Source organism: Passer domesticus, chromosome Z (assembly GCF_036417665.1).
Source record: "Passer domesticus isolate bPasDom1 chromosome Z, bPasDom1.hap1, whole genome shotgun sequence".
NCBI lineage: Eukaryota > Metazoa > Chordata > Aves > Passeriformes > Passeridae > Passer > Passer domesticus.
In genome coordinates this window covers 48,629,178-48,647,164 of record NC_087512.1, presented here as the reverse complement: position 1 = coordinate 48,647,164, position 17,987 = coordinate 48,629,178, and the positions used below count along the sequence as shown (strand labels likewise).

Below are 17,987 nucleotides of genomic sequence, written 5' to 3'. Positions count from 1 at the left end.
ACCCTGAAATGATGAAATGATAGAAAGGGTGAGCATGGTGTTGTGAATTCTTTAGACATGTGAGAGGTCATGGTCTTATCCCACGGATGTGCATTTACACACGGCAAACATGAGAGGTTAAAAACTCACTTTGGTCAGTGTCAGAAAGTAGAGCTGTTAATTATTATTTATTAATATTTCTCTATTGATGTCCAGTGGATGAGAAGAGATGGCATCATGTCTGCATGAGTCTTCCCAGGCACACAGAATTTGAAAATTATTCAAAAATCATTCAAAACCTGGATCAGCTGGATCAGCTGTATCTTACTAAGTCAATACCCTCAAAGTTTACTGCCTCCACAGTTTGTTGGGATTGATTTTTTAAAGTTTCTTCAATGCTGATCCATCCTGAAGTGGATTTCCCTTAGATCCTTGCCCCTCTTTGCCATTGCTATGCATGCCAGGAAGACTAGGTGCTTATTTCCAGAAGCACCATGCCTGACAGTTTTTTTTATCTGGGCTGTTACTAAACTGCACTTTTCGCTTGCTGGCCATCTAAGCCATCTCCTTTTTTCACAGCCGTGCCTTTCTCTTTGAGACTGAACAGACTGCAAACAATGCACAGCCTAGAGGGAATGTCTATTCCTTTGATTCTCTCCTAGTCACAAAGGGACTTGGAAACAAGAAACCCGAAGGAAATATCAATGTAGCCATGCATGTTTATCTCCACACCCTTGTTTCAGCTACCTTCTGGGTGAGGAACTCTGGCTGGTTATGGAGTACATGGACGGAGGTGCTCTGAGCGATGTCATCAGCAAGTGCTACCTGTCTGAAGAGGAGATGGCAGCCATCAGTCGGGAGGTCAGCAATCCCATCTGTGCAGCTGAGGGCTTGGGCAGGATTGTCTGGGAAACAAGGGCTCAGAACAGGAGAGTTTTCATGTGCCAAGCTTTGTTTGTGGGTTGCTGCTATGCTATGGGCAAGTAGAAGCATCTCAAGTGAAATTGCTGCCAGTGCTCCTGCACTCACTGAACTCAGTTCTTGTACTCTTATCTCCTGCAGTTGTGTTCTCGCTCTGCCTCTTGTATTTGCTTTTCTCCCTCTTGCTTTCTAAACTTTTGCCTGTCTTCAGTGAATTCCTTGCCTGTAAAAGCAAAGGTGCTGGTGGCAGGGTTTGAAAGGAACAGCAAAGGAAAAGAGACAGACTCATTTCTCTCAGTCCTCAGCTGAAAAGGATAGGAGTGCAGCCAAAGCGCTGTTTGTTTCTGAGCACATCCTCTGCAGCAGCAGTCATCCTGGCTGGTGTGCAGGGGACAGTCTACAACAGCAGGTGCTGTTGCTCTTTCAAAAGCTGGCATGCCTTTCCTTAGAAAGGTCCTGCTCTGCAAGTGTTGCAGCAGCAAGCTCTTCCTCTCAGTGGCACTGTGTTCTCCATTACTCCCCATTTCCCTGGAGAGGGAATCTTTTTAATTCTTTGTGCCTTTTCTTTTGTAATGAAATCACATCACTTAGTTTTGCCCTCCTGTTTCTGTTTCCTCTCTCAGTGCCTGCGAGGACTGGATTTTCTTCACTCCAACCATGTCATCCACCAAGATCTGAAGAGCAGCAACATCCTTCTCAGAACCGACGGCTCTGTCAAGCTGGGTCAGTGTATTCTTGGTCAGGTGCAGCATTCCAAGGATGTGGGTGTAGGGCTGCTTGGAGTGACTGCCAGCTCCCCAGAAATGGTGCTGGTGACAGTGCAGGGACCCCTCTGTGAGCTGGTGACATGGTTGCAATGTGCACAGAGCTATGACAAGGAACCACAAGCAGTCAACAGTGGCATTGGTTTGTGTGTGTCCTTTCAAGAGGGAGGGAGCTACAAGTCTAAAGCTTCAGATAAAAAGGCCACTGCTGGAGGTAGTGTAAAAAAATGATGAGGTTTTTTTGAAGTGGACAATTCCTTATTTCCTTAGCTAAAGCCCTGAGGAAATAGAGTAGGGACGGATTTCCAGCAGATGACACAGTGCATTCTTAGACTGAGAGTGGGGAATTCTTTTCCTTGCTTTCCTAATTGGAGCGGCTTTGATGGTTTGTTGTTTCCTCCACAGCTGACTTTGGCCTCTTTGCTCAGCTCCCCCCTGAGCAGAGTAGACAGAGCTCCGTGGCCGGCACTTCTGGGTGGATGGCGCCTGAAGTGGTGACAGGTCAACCATATGGCCCCAAAGTGGACATATGGTCTTTTGGAATCGTGGGCATTGAAATGGTGGAACGAGAAGTTCCTTACTGGAAAGAAACTTCTGGCATGGTAAGGAGCAAATACTGACTGATCCCTCTGTCTTTCTCACCTGTCCCGTGTTCTGTGTGCCATTGGACAAAATCCCATTGCCATCTGCTGGCACCACTTCCACCAAGGTCCCCTCCTAAAAATGTCCCTGAAGCACATCAGCATCTGCTGTAGATTTGGATTTCCCTTTCCATCAGAAGGGAAGTGGCAGTTCAGAAACCTAAGCAGTTCAGACACCTAACCAGCTCAGGAACCTGCCATTTAGGCCTCCAGCCATGCCTGACATTTCTCATTTGCTTTTTGAACAGTGTTGGAGCTCTGTCTCTGAAGGACAAAAATTTTTCAGTGGAATTGTTGGATGTATGATAAATATCCTTCAAAAGGGAAGTTGAATCGTCCTAGTTTCAATTTTATAGAACAAGTAAAAAGAAAAATAAAAAAGGAAATTGAAAAGGAAGAGAAAAAGGAAGAGAAAATGGATAAGAAAAAAAGGAAAAGTCAGAGAAGAAGGGAAAGGAAGAGGAAAAGGAAGAGAAAATAAAAAAGAAATAAAGGAAAAGAAAAGGAAAAGAAAAGGAAAAAAGAAAAAAGAAAAAGAAAAAGAAAAAAGAAAAAGAAAAAGAAAAAGAAAAAGAAAAAGAAAAAGAAAAAGAAAAAGAAAAAGAAAAAGAAAAAGAAAAAGAAACCACCAAAGCAATGCCCAAGCAGTTCTGCTTGCTTTGCCCTTTATTAAGCAAAGCACATCAATTTTCTTCCATTCTGTAGTATCTTTTCCAAATCCTGTGGGTCTTCAAAACTTTCAGGCTTTCAAATCATCTGTACATTGTTTAGTCATGTGTGTGGGTGGCTTGGATAAGTTTAGGATGTGTTTTGCTCTGACTGCAGTTGGAATTGTATGCCAACCCTTGGCTGTTTCATGTTACTTTAACAAGTTGCTGAGCTTGCAGCCAGGTGCCTGGGCTGGGATCCACCGTGGGCAGTCAGCGCCGATGCTGTGTTTCTTCAGCACAGGAGCAGGGCCATCCCTGGGCTGCACAGTTCTAATGGCAGTGAGGAGTCCAGCTCCCCACCATGTCCAGTGGCTGAGCTCAGCTGCAGAGCGACTGGATAAAACCCTCTTTGTGACCTCTGGTGGCGTGGGAAAAGTGAAGGAAACTTTCCTCTGGGTTGAAGAAGAAAGTCTCTTTGGTCACCATCTGTTTCAGTGCCACCAGCACAGAACTCTTACTATTGTGTCATGGTCGGAGGCTGGCACGATGCCAGTGCCCCCATGAAAATATACTTTCTCTAGTGGCTTCTGTGAGATGTGATCAGGAGCAGAGTAAAGCAGGCTCTAACTTAGGAGTAAAGGAAACATTCTTTATTAACTACAATATCTAAAAAGGAACAGACACAGAACTAAGAATGAAAACCCTCTAAATACATTCCTCCTCTTGCCCCCATTTCCTCCACAGCATGAAATAACACCTTAGAATTCCACCCAGTCACCATTTTTCAGATAATCAGCTTTCAGTCCATCACCACCCCTTCAATAATCAACTCTCAAGTCTGTCAGGGAGAGAGAAGTCCCCCCTTGCACCATAGGCTTCCCCCAGAAACACAACTGAAACCTCTTATGTTTTCATGTCACTGGTGGCACTGCTCAGAGCACATTTGCCCTCGTGACTTCTTCCCTCCATGTTCAGTGCTCTCACCACTGCACATGGACCAGGACTGCTTTTAGGGCTCCCCGTTTAAGGATGCCCCACCCAGTTCCAAAAAAGCAGCAGTCTCTCAGCTTTTGGAACACCAGTCCCCTCCAGATTTCACCCCCTGGGGCTGAGGGGCCTCGTGAATAGAGATTTTCCTCTTCACTAGAGACAGAGGGCATTCCATACCCTCCTCAGCCGTCTCTGTTCACACCACTGCTTCACTGCACCACTCTCTTTGGCTTCAAGGCATTACCTCCCCCTAAATGCAGTCCCTGGATCACAGGAAAAACATGGGTTTGTCCATGGCCATACAAGAAAAAGGTCCAGCCCAAGGCCAGTCCATCATCTCTTAACCTAGGATTCTTCTCACTTCTTCTGACTTTCTTCACGTGCACCAACTTCATGTCCAACTTCTCTTGCTTCATCTCTCTCTCCTCATTCAAATTCAGGAGGATCAGTATTTGTAAGGCTTCCATTATCCTAGAAAGGGGTTAAAATCTTTGCCTCTGTCTGCCCAGAACTCCCACGGACTCTGGTTCCCAGTGCCGCATCCCCCACTTCTGGCCGGCCGTGCTGCCAGCACAATATCAAACCTCAAGGCATCACAGGCACTGACTCTCTCTCTCTCTGTCTCTCTCCCAGGGGGTGTTGGAGGGGGTCCGATGCTTCTCAGGGCTCTTCCACCCTTCCATCTTGCAAGACCTTCACCCCCCTCCTCTGCCCAAGGCTCCGGCCTACCTCACCCGGCCGCATGGCTTCCCCTCCCCAGCCAGCCCCAGCTCTGACCTCCTTCACGGACCAGAACCAAGAGAGTGTTCTGCTGGGAGTTCTCTGATTTTAACCCCCTGGGTTCTCAGAGGCATCCACACCTTCAGTGGCCAAACCAGATGCCAATATTCAAATCCAAGCAGTGATTGGTTTCACCACAACCTCCGAAAATCTCACTTCCTTCTTAACCTGCAACACAGGCATATTCATGGAGACTCCAAGGCCTCTTTTCATTATTTCTGTCTATTTTAGATCGATTCCGCATCTGCATTTTTTCAAGAGGAGGAAAAAAAAACTTGATGATTTTTGTTTTATGGCAGCTGTGCTCAAGGGACCAACAAACACAGCAAAGATTCTTTTCATGTAATAATCCTTGGAAATAATATAGATAGAGCAAACTCCCCCTTCCAAATTGCCTGCCAGGCAGGTGTGAATCATCAGAGAAACAAAACATGCTTTTTGGTGATGTAGTTCCCACTAACTAGGTCAGTCAATGAAATCAGCTGCCAAGGCAAGATCTGCAGGTTGTTGGAAAAGCTGTGGCTGCATCGGGGTTTGGGCTTTTGGTTGGTAAAGGAAAGTCATCTCTGGGGCTCTGCCAGGGCAGAAACTGCCACTGCAGAATGGAGCTTAAACAATGGGCTCAGGCACAGCAATTACAGGTGGGAAAGAAGCAGGTGGAGCCTCGTGTTTCCTTTTTCGCAGCCTCAACTCCTGATAGCCATACGAGGGACACCAAGGCTGCATCAGCCCAACCTGTTTTCACCTTGCCTGCGTGACTTCCGGAGCATCTGCATGCAGGCAGATGAGGCACGGCGCTGGTCTGCCAAGGAGCTCCTGCAGGTAAAATGCAAAGGGGCTGCAGATGAAACAGGGTGCGAGGGATGGGCTCCTCTTCCACGGAAGTCCAAGGCATCAGATGAGCCCTCTTCCTCCTCACCTCCTCTCTTGGTGCTCTTCAAATGAAAATGGTGAGGAATCCTAGACTGGGCTGGGCTGGCAGGGCCCTGTAAAGGTCATCTGGTACAAGTGTTCTGCAATTAGTAGGGACATCTTTAAAGAGATCAGGTTGCTCAGAGCCCCTTCCCAAACATGGGAATGTTTGTCCCATCCCTGCCCAGGGATGGGGCACCTGCCATCTCAAAGGGCAACCTGTGTCAGGGTTGCATCATGCTCCAAGTAAACAAGATCTTCCTTAGACCTAATCTGACTCAATCCCCATTATATATTATAAATATTATCTCATGTCCTATTGCAACTGTTAAAAAAGGTGTCCCCTACTTCCTGAGAATCCCCTTTGAAATACTGGAACATAGCAATGAAGTCTCCTGGGGGCCTGTTCTCCTCTCGGCTGAATAACTCCAGGTGTCTCAGCCTGTCCTCAGAAGAGAGGTGCTCTGTCCTCTGCCTGTTTCTGTTGCCTTGTTTTGTAATTTGGTGGTGTGCTCCCTTTTATCTAATGGCAAAAGAATTGAAGTAGAGCAACGCAGGGTACAGAGACATGAAAAGGTGGTGCAGGAACCCAAGGAAGCCTGGCCGAGTGGTCGGAGATTTGGCTGTGGGCAGGAGGGGCTGTGGGGGCTCACTGTGAGCCTCTGAGGGGCCCTGGTTGTGCCCCCACCCCACCCTTAGAGGTTTCTGGCACACAAACCGGGAGAGCTGAGAGGGACTTGTCCCAGCCCCATCTGCTGCCTGGCACGCTCAAGCAGACAGGAACTGGCCCAGGGTTACTGCCAGGTTGTGTGGCAGAGAGGGAAGTGCAGCACCCAGTGCCATTGGGCTGTCCCTGCTGGGAAGGAAGGTGCCATCCAGCACAGGAGGGGCAGGGCATGGAAAGGCAGGCACTGCTCTGTCTCCCTGTGGAAATCAGCCCAGTGCCTGTTGTTCAAATACAAGGACCAATGTGAGGCTTTGGAGTTTCCTGAAAAGAAGAAACTCCAAGGACAGAAAGCAGCATTTCTAGAGCATTGGCAGGGCAAAAATCCCAGCAAGATGAAGACACCTGGATAAACGGATGAATGGGATTCTGGGCCAGGTTTGCCTGTGATGGCAAGGTCCTGCACATGATGACTGAGGAGCAGATGGTCCATCTTTCTGGATCTTTCTAGGAGCCAGAGGAATCCTGTGAAGCACTGAGTTTGGAAAGTCATGGTTCATTGATTTTTGTTGATTTTCTTTTTTCCTTGGGGCAGCATCCATTTGTAACATCTGCTGAGTCTGCGTCCAGCCTGGTGCCACTGATTCTTTCAGTGAAGAAGAGGAAGGAGACAAGAAAGTGAAAATCATATCAGGACAGTGACAGCTGTCCTGATGCAGTGACAACTTGGCAGCTCACATCAGCAGGAGCCAGTGCCTCACACATTTACTTCTCAACCGGCTTGGAGCAAGATTGTAGTGTAGGACTAGGGTTAGGGTTAGGACTAGGATTAGGGTTGGGATTAGGGTTTAGGGTTAGGTTTAGGGTTTGGGTTTAGGGTTAAGGTTAGGGCTAGGGTTAGGGTTAGGACTAGGGTTTAGGGTTAGGGTTAGGGTTAGGACTACGGTTAGGGTTAAGGTTAGGCTTTAGGGTTAGGGTTAGTGTTATGGCTAGGTTATGATTATCTAATAGACCTGCAGAGTAAGACTGGAAATGAATAAAATTTCTGTAATCACAACTTACTTTGAAATTTCCTTCCTTTCTTTTGACGCTGTTAATAAGTTCATGATTTCCTTGTAAATTGTCTGTTGTTTCTTAAAGATGGAAGTCACTGTTACAGTGTCTTTGGCATGGTGTGAAATTGGGGAATGCACTTCTTCATTTATGCACTCCAGACCATGCTGCTTTTGGAACATGACCCACTTGTCTGTTTTTGGTCAGCTGTGGTACTTCTATTTGAATTAGAAAGGGCAATGGCATTTGCAGGGAAATACAATGGAGGAATGGGACAGCCCAAATACTCTATGCGGATACACGGCTTTCTGCTGTGACTCAAGTGCATTCGAGTTCCCGCCACTAGGATTTGTATTCCTAAGTGCAATGTCTTTGGCGGAAGGAGAGCCTTGCTCAAGTGAGAAAGCAGAAGGATCAGAGAGGAGGCTCTGAAAGGTCTCCTCTGGTGCAGAGCTGCCAGCGAGTGTGAGGTGAGAGTGGGCCCGGCCTTGCCCGGGGTGCAGCCCCAGCAGAGGCCTGGCAGAGCCCGGAGCAGCCTGAGCCTGGGCAGAGGCAGGCTGGAAGGAGGCCTAAATTTGAAGGCCCCTTTCAGGTACTCCTCATCTCTAATTCTGCTGTGCAAACTAGAGAAAAAGATTGGACCCACATCACAAGAATTAAAGGACCAGTTTCAGCCCTGGGCATTGGACAAGATTTGTCAGTGTCTCCCTCTGGTATTGGACCAGATTCTACACCACCCTCACACTCTAACTCAGGACAGGATTCAACCGCATCAGGAGTTAATTCAGCTGAGTATACTATTATAAAAGGACCAAATGACTTAAAGTTGACATTCAAAAAGAAGAACCAAAAAGACTGATGAACTGCATAAGAAAAAAGTTTAGAATCTTAACATGTCTTAGAGTGTTTTAAGAAATTTGTAAAAGTTAAATTCTGGTTAAGTCCTCCCAACTTAGTACCAAAGACCCCAGATTAATCTTCTCCAGAGTGCTCCCCTAGGAGAGACCAAATTTGCAGGGACAGATCAAGAGAGGTCTAACCAGAGGAGCAAGAGACTCTAAAGAGCTTGGAGACTTCTTCTCAGCAAAATCCTCAAGAGGCAAGGCCGGGTGGGCAGGCTGTGCAAGATGATCCATCCCGGACTCTTGGGAAGGATAGTAGTGCTGGCTCTGATTGCTGGTGGTGCTCTGGGGAGCCCAGGAGAGCTCTGCAATGAGTGCTACCAACCTCTCTATGAGAAAGAAGTAAGTTCCTTGCTGAGAGTCCACACCAATTTACACTACAATTGTGTTAACCTCTCCCAATTGATCCTTTATCAAGAGAATGAGAAAATATATTGGATGGCCCGGAACACCGCCACCTTTAGGCAGCCACTCCTGGGAGAGCACCCTGTAGGAGAAGCCTGGTGGTGCTTTGAACATGATACTACTGAAGTAAGCCTGGTAAATCTGGTCAAAAAAAAAGGTATCTCTAAATATTGGGAGGGCATGACAAAAACTAATACATTTCAGGAGACTCCTGAACACCTGTTTTGGATCAATGGTACCACAACATCCACTGAATTGCCAAGAGACTGGTCTGGCAGTTGCATCATTAGAATTATAAAACAAACTGTCTTTATATTATCCAAAGAATCTGGATCAAGTTTAAGAGTTCCTGTATATGATGATTTAAGAAAAAAAAACTGAAGAAGCAATATATGTTAAACAAAATTCTGAAACTACAATCAGAATTAGAGGTAATATCTAATCAGACCACATTAGCTCTTAATCATATTAATGACCAACTCACCCAAACCAAAACAGTAATTTATCAAATCAAATTAATTGTAGCAGTTATTAGAAACACCTTAAATGAAATAAGAAAACTAGCATATGTAAGAAATCAAAGGACTCCTACACTTGATTCCAGTTGGTGGGATAAACTATGGACTTCCAAAAGAGGTTGGAAAGCTACAACCTTCTTCACTGTGTGTACACTTGTTAGTTTGTTCTTCTTATTTCCCTGCTTAATTAAAATAGTGGCATCTGCTGTACAGAATAACCTTAAAATTTCTAAAGAAATTAACCTGGAAAAACCAAAAAAAGTAATGAAGTTGAGTAAATATGATTGCCCAAGTGCTCAGGAAGTTTATAATAAATACAAAAGATATAGGAAATTCTATGTTAATGAGCCAAAAATTGCAAATTGATGCAAGCTTAAGCTTAAGCCTGATCAAAGCAAAAGAGGGGGGACTGTTATGAATAAAAAAGTTATAAATTTTTTTAAGGTTGCAAAGTTAAACAATTCAAAACAATTGGTGTTAAATTGAAGGTTACCTGCATGTTGCAGCCACCTATTGTTAAGAGTTCTCATTCAATTACCTGTTAATGGTTGGTGATTAGCCATTGTACCCCCCCTTGATGCTTGCCAGGGGTGACACCAGACCCCCTCAGGTAGCAGGGGCAGAGTGACGTCAGAGCTGGTATGCAGATGAGAATACATTTCACCAGATTTTGTAACCTTCCAGGGAAAAAACCCTAAAAACAACGAGCAAACATGGAATTAAGAGACCTAAGTGATGTCTAAGGATGAGGAACTTAATCCAGTATCTGCTAAGATCCTTTTACTTCTCACCCTAACCTGAAAAGGTCTTAACTAGAAAGAGGACCTGGAATGTTAGACCGAAAAAGTGGAATTTCCTTCTGTCCCATGAGGACGGAAGCCCCAGCTCTGTCTGCAGACCAGCGGACAAAGCTGCATCACCCTCCTCCTCCCTGCCACTCTTGGGAGCAGCTGCAGCGTGGGATTAGAGGATTTTAGGAAAGGGGGGAAAAAGAAAGACCTCAGAGACAGTAAGGATAGTGAAATGCTTAAGCAGCAGAAAAGAGATATCAGCAGTAGCGAAGACATGAGAAATAGAGAAATAAAGCTATGTAGTTTGGCTTTCTAAGTTGCAAAAAGGTATATTTTAGTAAATATTTAGAAGGTTAAATATGAATAGGGCTCTGTGCTTTGTCTTTTATAAATGAACTATTGTATGAGAGAAAAAGTTGCTATTGTTTTAACCAAAGCTACGTGTGCTTCATGTGGTTGGATAGAACGACTGTCAATATGCTTTTGCTCTGTGTAATTGGCTGACACTGGGTCTGAAACTATCTTATAATGTGTTGCAACATTAAGTTTCCTTGGCGTTCTGTCTGGATAGCGAGCTGCTTGCACTGATCCATTGCCATAGCCATGTAATGAGACTGATGCTTCTTAAATAAACAGCTCACGACGCTGTTCAGGTGTGGTCCCGTTCCGTTCGTGTCTGTAAATAGTTGCCAGCGTCAGAGCTGATTCTTTTTAATAAGGGCATTAAAAAGGAGAAAGATCTCCTGCCCATTTATTTCACTTGGAATTTCTGGGTTGATAGACAGTGCCCAGCAGGGGTCAAGGTTGGGGAAAAGGAGAGGTGATTGACAAGCCACCAGGGAAGGAAATTTCAGGGAGAAATCAGGGGAAACTGAGGCAAATCAGGACATCATACCACAACATCAGACAGCTGTTTGGTTTTCATCTTGTTCAGCTGAAAACTCTTAGACATGTTTCTTGCTGTTTCAGGTAACAATGTAAGAAAAGCTGGGGTGGAAATTGAGAAAGGCAGGCTGGAAAGCAGCTGTTAAGTGTATAAAGGTGGTAAATAGAGGTAGATTAAGAAAGGTTTCCTCTTTGCAGCTCACAGCTCAGGTTTGGTTGAAGGTTTCCTGGTGCTGCTGGTGTTGTTTGTTGCCTTGTGCATTGCAAGCCAGTCCCTTTCTCATTCTGCTGCTGCAGAGCTTGACAGCAGCTGATGTGATGGGAGTGTCCATGCTGTCAGCAAATTCTTCCTCCTGCCCTGGGGAAGCACCAGTCTCCCCAGGGGTTGCAGTCTTTATCAGGAGAGTCTATATTTCTGGATAGAAAGGTGTGCAATGCATCAGTGGTACCAGATTTAACACTGCACCCAGAATCATCACATTTTTGGTGGCAGCTGTCCCCACTGAGTGACACAGAACTCTTTTAATGGGGCATGATTTTGTCCCCTGGTAGGCTCTAATAAATAACATTGGTTTTGAAGTGGAAGGGGAATTGGGTAATGTTTGTTTTGTGTTCTGGTGTGAGAAAATGTGATGTGTTTTTCACAGTCAGCAATAAAAAAACACCCTCAGGTGTTATTTTCCTAGTTAGAAAGAAGACTGTGTATGATAAAACACTGACAGGCGCCTTCATATTCAGCATGCTGACACACCATGCAGAGCACTCAAGCTACCTTGAAACTCATGGAATATGCTAAAACATTAAGAAAAATTATACCAAATAATTGGACAATTACAAAGTACTGAGAACATCCTTCATTTTACCAGCAGAAAATTACACCCTTAACTGCGAAGGTAATTTTGATAAAATCAACACTCTGGGCTATGAATTTATCAAGCAAGTTAAGGTTGATTACCATTACTTGATAAAAGCATCAAATTTTCAATAATATTGTATTACCATCATGAAAACCTCTTGCTCTTTCTACTTACCAAATCGTCTTACCTATTTGTGCAACAATTGCAGCATACAGGTTAAAATAGTAGTCTTGATTTTGCCATCAGTTAAATGGAGGAAAAAACCAATATTTCTGTGAAGAGCTGAAAAGCTGTTTTGTAATTTTCATATTGCCTCAGGACCTTTGGAAGGAACCACTCTGTTGCAGGAAAAACACTGCACCTTTTTCTTCAGCTGCTCCAGGCCTTAAGTTTCATTTCTAAATAAAGCATGACTTTGAAATGAGGATGGCTGCCACCTCATTATTCGCTGCATGAAGTGTTCCCCCAGACTTCCCTAGATTCATCATGCCATGATTTATTCCATCTTTTCATATTTCTCTATGGCCAATAAGTCTCCCTCCAGATGAAAATATTTTTCCTTGGCCTCTGCTTCCCCATTCCTAAATGGAGCTCCCTCCACAGTAAAATGGATATAATCCATGGTGTTTTACTGGGCAATGTATAATCACAGACTTCTGGGATCACTGAGGTTGGAAAAGCCCCCTAAGATCCTGTCCTGGGTTGACTATATGATGCTTTTATCCCCAATCATCTTGTTCTGTTTATACCAAATAATAAGTTTTACACCTTTAAGACTCTCTTCCAGACAGTGAAGAGGGGAGGGAAGAAGCGCACAGTTTGTTTTCAGACTGCTCTCACTCCTCTGCATTCCTGCTCCTGGACTGTGTTGTCTGCAGATGGACAGACAGCCGGACAGAGCTCCTTTTTCCCTTTTTTTCTGCTTTTAGTTAGTTTTAGCTAGCTGAGGCAAAGAGGTTCCCTGGACTGTGATTTTTTTTTCCTTTTTTCTTGGACCTGTTCAAGCCTGCTCTGGACTGAACACCCAGAAGAGCACCCGCAGCTCCACCTGTGGCCCCTGGCTGGGCCTGGGCCGCGGCGTTTCCAGCACCAGAGAAACTGATCAGAGACTGAGTGAGCCGAGCTGCAACCCGGGGAGGGGACTGTTCTGAGTTTGCTTTCTTTGGATCAGTGAGAAGTTTTATTGTTTAATATTGTTTGGGTTCTATTGTTTAATAAACAGGTTTCTTTCCACTTTTTCTCCAAGGAGATATTTTCTCCCGAACCGGTTGGAGCGGGGAGGGGCAATTGAATCTGCTTTTGTAGAGAAGCCCCTTTGGGGGTTATCTCCCAAACTTGCCCTAAACCAGGACAAATACAGTTAGTGGCGCCCAATGCGTGGCTTGAGAAAGTGGAAAAAAACCCTTTATTGATTGCAGGTTTGTTGTGCTTGGTGTGTAGTAGGTTAAAGTACCCAGTAGCCATGTTATTTGAATTTGTAATGTCTCTTGGGGAGGCCTTTATGTGGCTCTGGTCTCTAGACCTTTTTGAGGTTTCAATACCTTTCTGGTCACTATGATTATTGTCCCTATCACGTAGTTTTTGCGGTAAAGGGGCACGGATTGGATTAGCTATTGTGTTCACCTTGGTGATAATGATTTATAGGGCATTTACAAAAATACTGGCGTCTGTTTACGATATGTATGGTTTATGGTTTCTTCGTCCTACCCTGCATCCCAGTTCTAGCAGTATGTTTTGGGAATTTATTAGTAATTGCACCCAACTGGTTAGAGGAGGAGCAGGGAATGAGGCTTTCCAGCCTTTCCTTTCCTTCTTCTCCTTTGAATCTGTTACGTCACTTGTGGAGAATGTTCAGTTTCCCCTGAATGTTAAAGAGACCATCTTTCTGGCATTTAATCTGGTAGGCTTCCTCTATATGGTCTGCAGCTTCTCTAGAATGAGGGCTGAGATGTCTAGAAGAGCTGATGAGACCCCTGACCCAGAAGTAGACCCACGTGTGGAGAATCCTGAGTGGGGTGGAAAATGGGAAAATATGGGCCAAATCCTGAAGGAATTCTCTGACCCTATAGTCTGGGACTTTCCCCATGAACAAATTCAGAACCCAGCTGAGGTGGGGAAATATCTGAAAGAGAAGTATCTCAATGATGGCCCTAAGGAGAAAAGGATCATTGCAGTGAGCTGGGCCCTGGCATATGCTTATCGCACACTGCTAGATACTCTAGGGCAGCAGACCAAGGAAGGGGGGCAGGGAGATACATCAAGAGCTATCCCAGTCGCTCAGGTTGCAACCAACACCCCAGGCTCAAAGCCAGCAGCTAAACCACATAGTGAGCCTAAGCCAGCGGTTAAACCAAACAATAAGCCTCAACCAATGGCTGTTGCTACTAGCACTAGAAGTGGAAAGCAGCTGTATGGAGCCCCACACGACAGGTTGCAGAGGCCACTGAAGGAGAAGGTGGATCAAGCCAACTTGCTGAACTCAAAGCTGTTCAACTGGCCTTGGACATTGCTGAAAGAGAGAGGTGGCCAAAGCTCTACCTCTACACTGATTCATGGATGGTAGCTCTGTGGGGATGGCTGGAGAGGTGGAAAGAGGCTAATTGGCAGCGTAGAGGAAAACCAGTTTGGGCTGTTGAAGAGTGGAAAGACATCGCTACCAGGGTAGGGAGGCTACCTGTGAAGGTCCACCATGTAGATGTCCATGTCCCCAAGAGTAGAGCCAATGAGGAGCACCAAAACAATGAGCAGGTAGATCAGGCTGCAAAGATAGGGGTGTCCAAGATAGACCTAGATTGGGAGCACAAGGGAGAGTTATTCCTAGCTCGATGGGCCCATGATGCCTCAGGTCATCAGGGTAGAGATGCCACCTATAAGTGGGCATGAGACCGAGGGGTGGATTTAACCATGGACAGTATTTCTCAGGTTATCCACGACTGTGAGACGTGTGCTGCCATCAAACAGGCCAAGAGGGTGAAACCCCTATGGTATGGTGGGCGGTGGTCCAAGTACAACTATGGGGAGGCCTGGCAGATTGACTACATCACAGTGCCCCAGACACGCCAAAGCAAGCGCTACGTGCTCACAATGGTAGAGGCCACCACGGGATGGTTGGAGACCTATCCTGTGCCTCATGCTACTGCCCGTAACACCATCCTGGGCCTTGAAAAGCAAGTCCTGTGGAGACATGGTACCCCTGAGAGGATTGAGTCAGACAACGGGACTCATTTCAAGAACAGCCTTATCAGCACCTGGGCCAGAGAACATGGCATTGAGTGGGTGTACCATATCCCCTATCATGCACCAGCTGCGGGAAAAGTGGAAAGGTACAATGGGCTGCTAAAAACCACCTTAAAAGCCTTAGGTGGGGGATCTTTCAAAAATTGGGAGCAGCATCTGGCAAAGGCCACCTGGTTAGTTAATACCCGAGGCTCTACTAACCGAGTGGGCCCTGCCCAATCAGAGCCTTTGCACAGAGTAGATGGAGACAAAGTCCCAGTGGTACATGTCAGGGGTTTGTTAGGGAAGACAGTTTGGATCAATCCTGCCTCGAGTACAGACAAACCCATTCATGGGGTTGTTTTTGCTCAGGGACCAGGTTGCACATGGTGGATAATGCAAAAAGATGGAAGAACACGATGTGTACCTCAGGGAGATCTGATTGTTGGGTGAGAACCATGTATAAATATCACTGTTTGCTGAATGTTGCCACCATTGTCTGTGTATAGCTGTATATTAGATGTATAATGTATGTGTTTGTAGAGTTAGAATATATATATTAGTTTTAGTAGTAAGGTGACGATATGGGGATAAGGGGTGGAATGTCCTGGGTTGACTATATGATGCTTTTATCCCCAGTTGTCTTGTTCTGTTTATACCAAATAATAAGTTTTACACCTTTAAGACTCTCTTCCAGACAGTGAGGAGGGGAGGGAAGAAGCGCGCAGTTTGTTTTCAGACTGCTCTCACTCCTCCACATTCCTGCTCCTGGACTGTGTTGTCTGCGGATGGACAGACAGCCGGACAGAGCTCCTTTTTCCCTTTTTCTTGCTTTTAGTTAGTTTTAGCTAGCTGAGGCAAAGAAGTTCTCCGGATTGTGATTTTTTTTTCCTTTTTTCCTGGACCTGTTCAAGCCTGCTCTGGACTGAACACCCAGAAGAGCACCCGCAGCTCCACCTGTGGCCCCTGGCTGGGCCTGGGCCGCGGCGTTTCCAGCACCAGAGAGACTGATCAAAGACTGAGTGAGCCGAGCTGCAACCTGGGGAGGGGACTGTTCTGAGTTTGCTTTCTTTGGATCAGTGAGAAGTTTTATTGTTTAATATTGTTTGGGTTCTATTGTTTAATAAACAGGTTTCTTTCCACTTTTTCTCCAAGGAGATATTTTCTCCTGAACCGGTTGGAGGGGGGAGGGGCAATTGAATCTGCTTTTGTAGAGAAGCCCCTTTGGGGGTTATCTCCCAAACTTGCCCTAAACCAGGACAGAGAGATCCTTTGTTGAGAATAGAAGGGGTTTTTCTTCCCTACAGGTTTCCAAAGACTAGTTTTACAGTTTTAGGGATGATAGCGCAAATTCTAATTAAGGCCAGAACATTATTGTTCAGTTTAGCAAGTCAAAAATTTGCAGTTATCTATTTACCACTGAAAAAAGATTATCTTGATTGGGCAATGCAAAATTCTGATGATTTACAATATGCATTGGTAAATTTTCCAGGTATTTGTTCTGTTCCTTACCTGGTTCACAAATTATTGCAAGCAAAATTGAGTTTTGGAGAGGAACCTATGTTAAGTGAGGAACCTTTAAATGCAATAACTCTCTTCACTGATGGATCTGGAAAAAGTCACAAGTTGTAATTTGGTTGAACCAAACATCTAAAACTTGGGAATCAGATTTTCAAAGAATAGAAGGATCTCTTCAGATTGTTGAGCTTGCTGCTGTGCTTCAGGCTTTTCAGCTCTTTCCACAACCTTTTAATTGAATCACAGACTCTGTTGCTAATATGGTTAAAAGATTAGAAGGATCAGTTCTAAAGGATGTTAATAATGACACTCTATATCGTTGGCTTTCGTGTCTTTATATATCTTTGCAATATAGAACTAATCCATACTTTGTTTCTTACATCAGGGCTCATTCTTCACTTCCTGGATTTTTAGTGGAAGGAAACGTGAGAGCAGACAAACTAGGAATGGTTATTTCAAACACTTTGCAAACATTTTTGAACAAGCAAAACTGAGTCATGCCTTTTTTCACTGTAATGTGCCAGCACTTGTGTGAATGTTTCAAATTTCTAAAAGTCAGGCTAAAGCTATCATCAGTGCTTGTTTTGACTGTCAGCTTCTGCAGCCTCCTGTTTCTACCGGAGAGGTCAACCCGCAGGGTTTGCAGAGCCTGCAGTTGTGGCAAATGGATATCACTAAATGCCCTTCCTTTGGTAAATTTAAAAATACTCATGTTTCACTGGGCATGTTCTCTGGTGCAGTTTTTGCTTTTCTTCACACAGGTGGAACAGGTAATCATGCTTGTCAACATTTTTTGCAAGCTTTTGCTTCATTGGGTGTGCCCCAGGAAGTAAGAAAAAAAGGGCGATGGTCCCGCATATATATCTCAAAAATTGGCCACGTTTTTAAAGGATTGGAATGTTCGTCACATTTTTGTTATCCCTCGTTCTCCCACAAGTCAAGCAATTGTTGAGAGGACACATCAGACATTAAAACGTATTCTTGATCAACAAAAGCGAGGAGTAGAGGTCATATCACAGATGAGGTTGAACAAAGCTTTATATATTTTTAATTTCTTGAACTGCTCTGTTGCAGAACCTGATACACCAATTTTTAGGCATTTTTCAAATAATACAAAGGAAAAAATGGAAAGAAAATCCCCCAGTTTTAATTAGAAACCCTGGGACAGGACAAATTGAAGGTCCTTTCTGATTAATCACTTGGGGCAAAGGGTATGCTTCTGTCTCTACAAGTGATGGAATTAAGTGGGTCCCAGTGCAAAACATCAAACCATATCACACCCCAGAAGGTGTTGACGAGTCCAGGACCATAGAAGCAAGTACGCAGACGTGAGCCGAACAGAGGGATCACGGGTCACACCTGGTGTTCCTTGTTCATCAGTGGCACCTGCAAACTCTGATTTTATGCTATTTGGAAATGTGTCAATTGTTGGTTTTGTAGAGCTTTTTTGGCAAAAGTGTGGTTTTTGTTTTGTGACGTTCTAGATCCCCTCTATTGGGTTTTCAAAGGTGAAATTTTTATTAAAGGTCAAAAGCAAAGTT

The 17,987-nt window shown here is 44.8% G+C and overlaps 1 long non-coding RNA gene across 1 annotated transcript; it reads right to left on the bottom strand.

The window, feature by feature from the left end:
• Positions 1-13,522: 13,522 nt before the first annotated feature.
• Positions 13,523-14,711, bottom strand: LOC135291333 (uncharacterized). Its single transcript, XR_010354138.1, has 3 exons — positions 14,580-14,711; positions 14,387-14,499; positions 13,523-14,221 (listed from the first exon to the last, which is right to left on the bottom strand). It is a non-coding gene; the product is annotated as an uncharacterized LOC135291333 (long non-coding RNA).
• Positions 14,712-17,987: the final 3,276 nt, after the last annotated feature.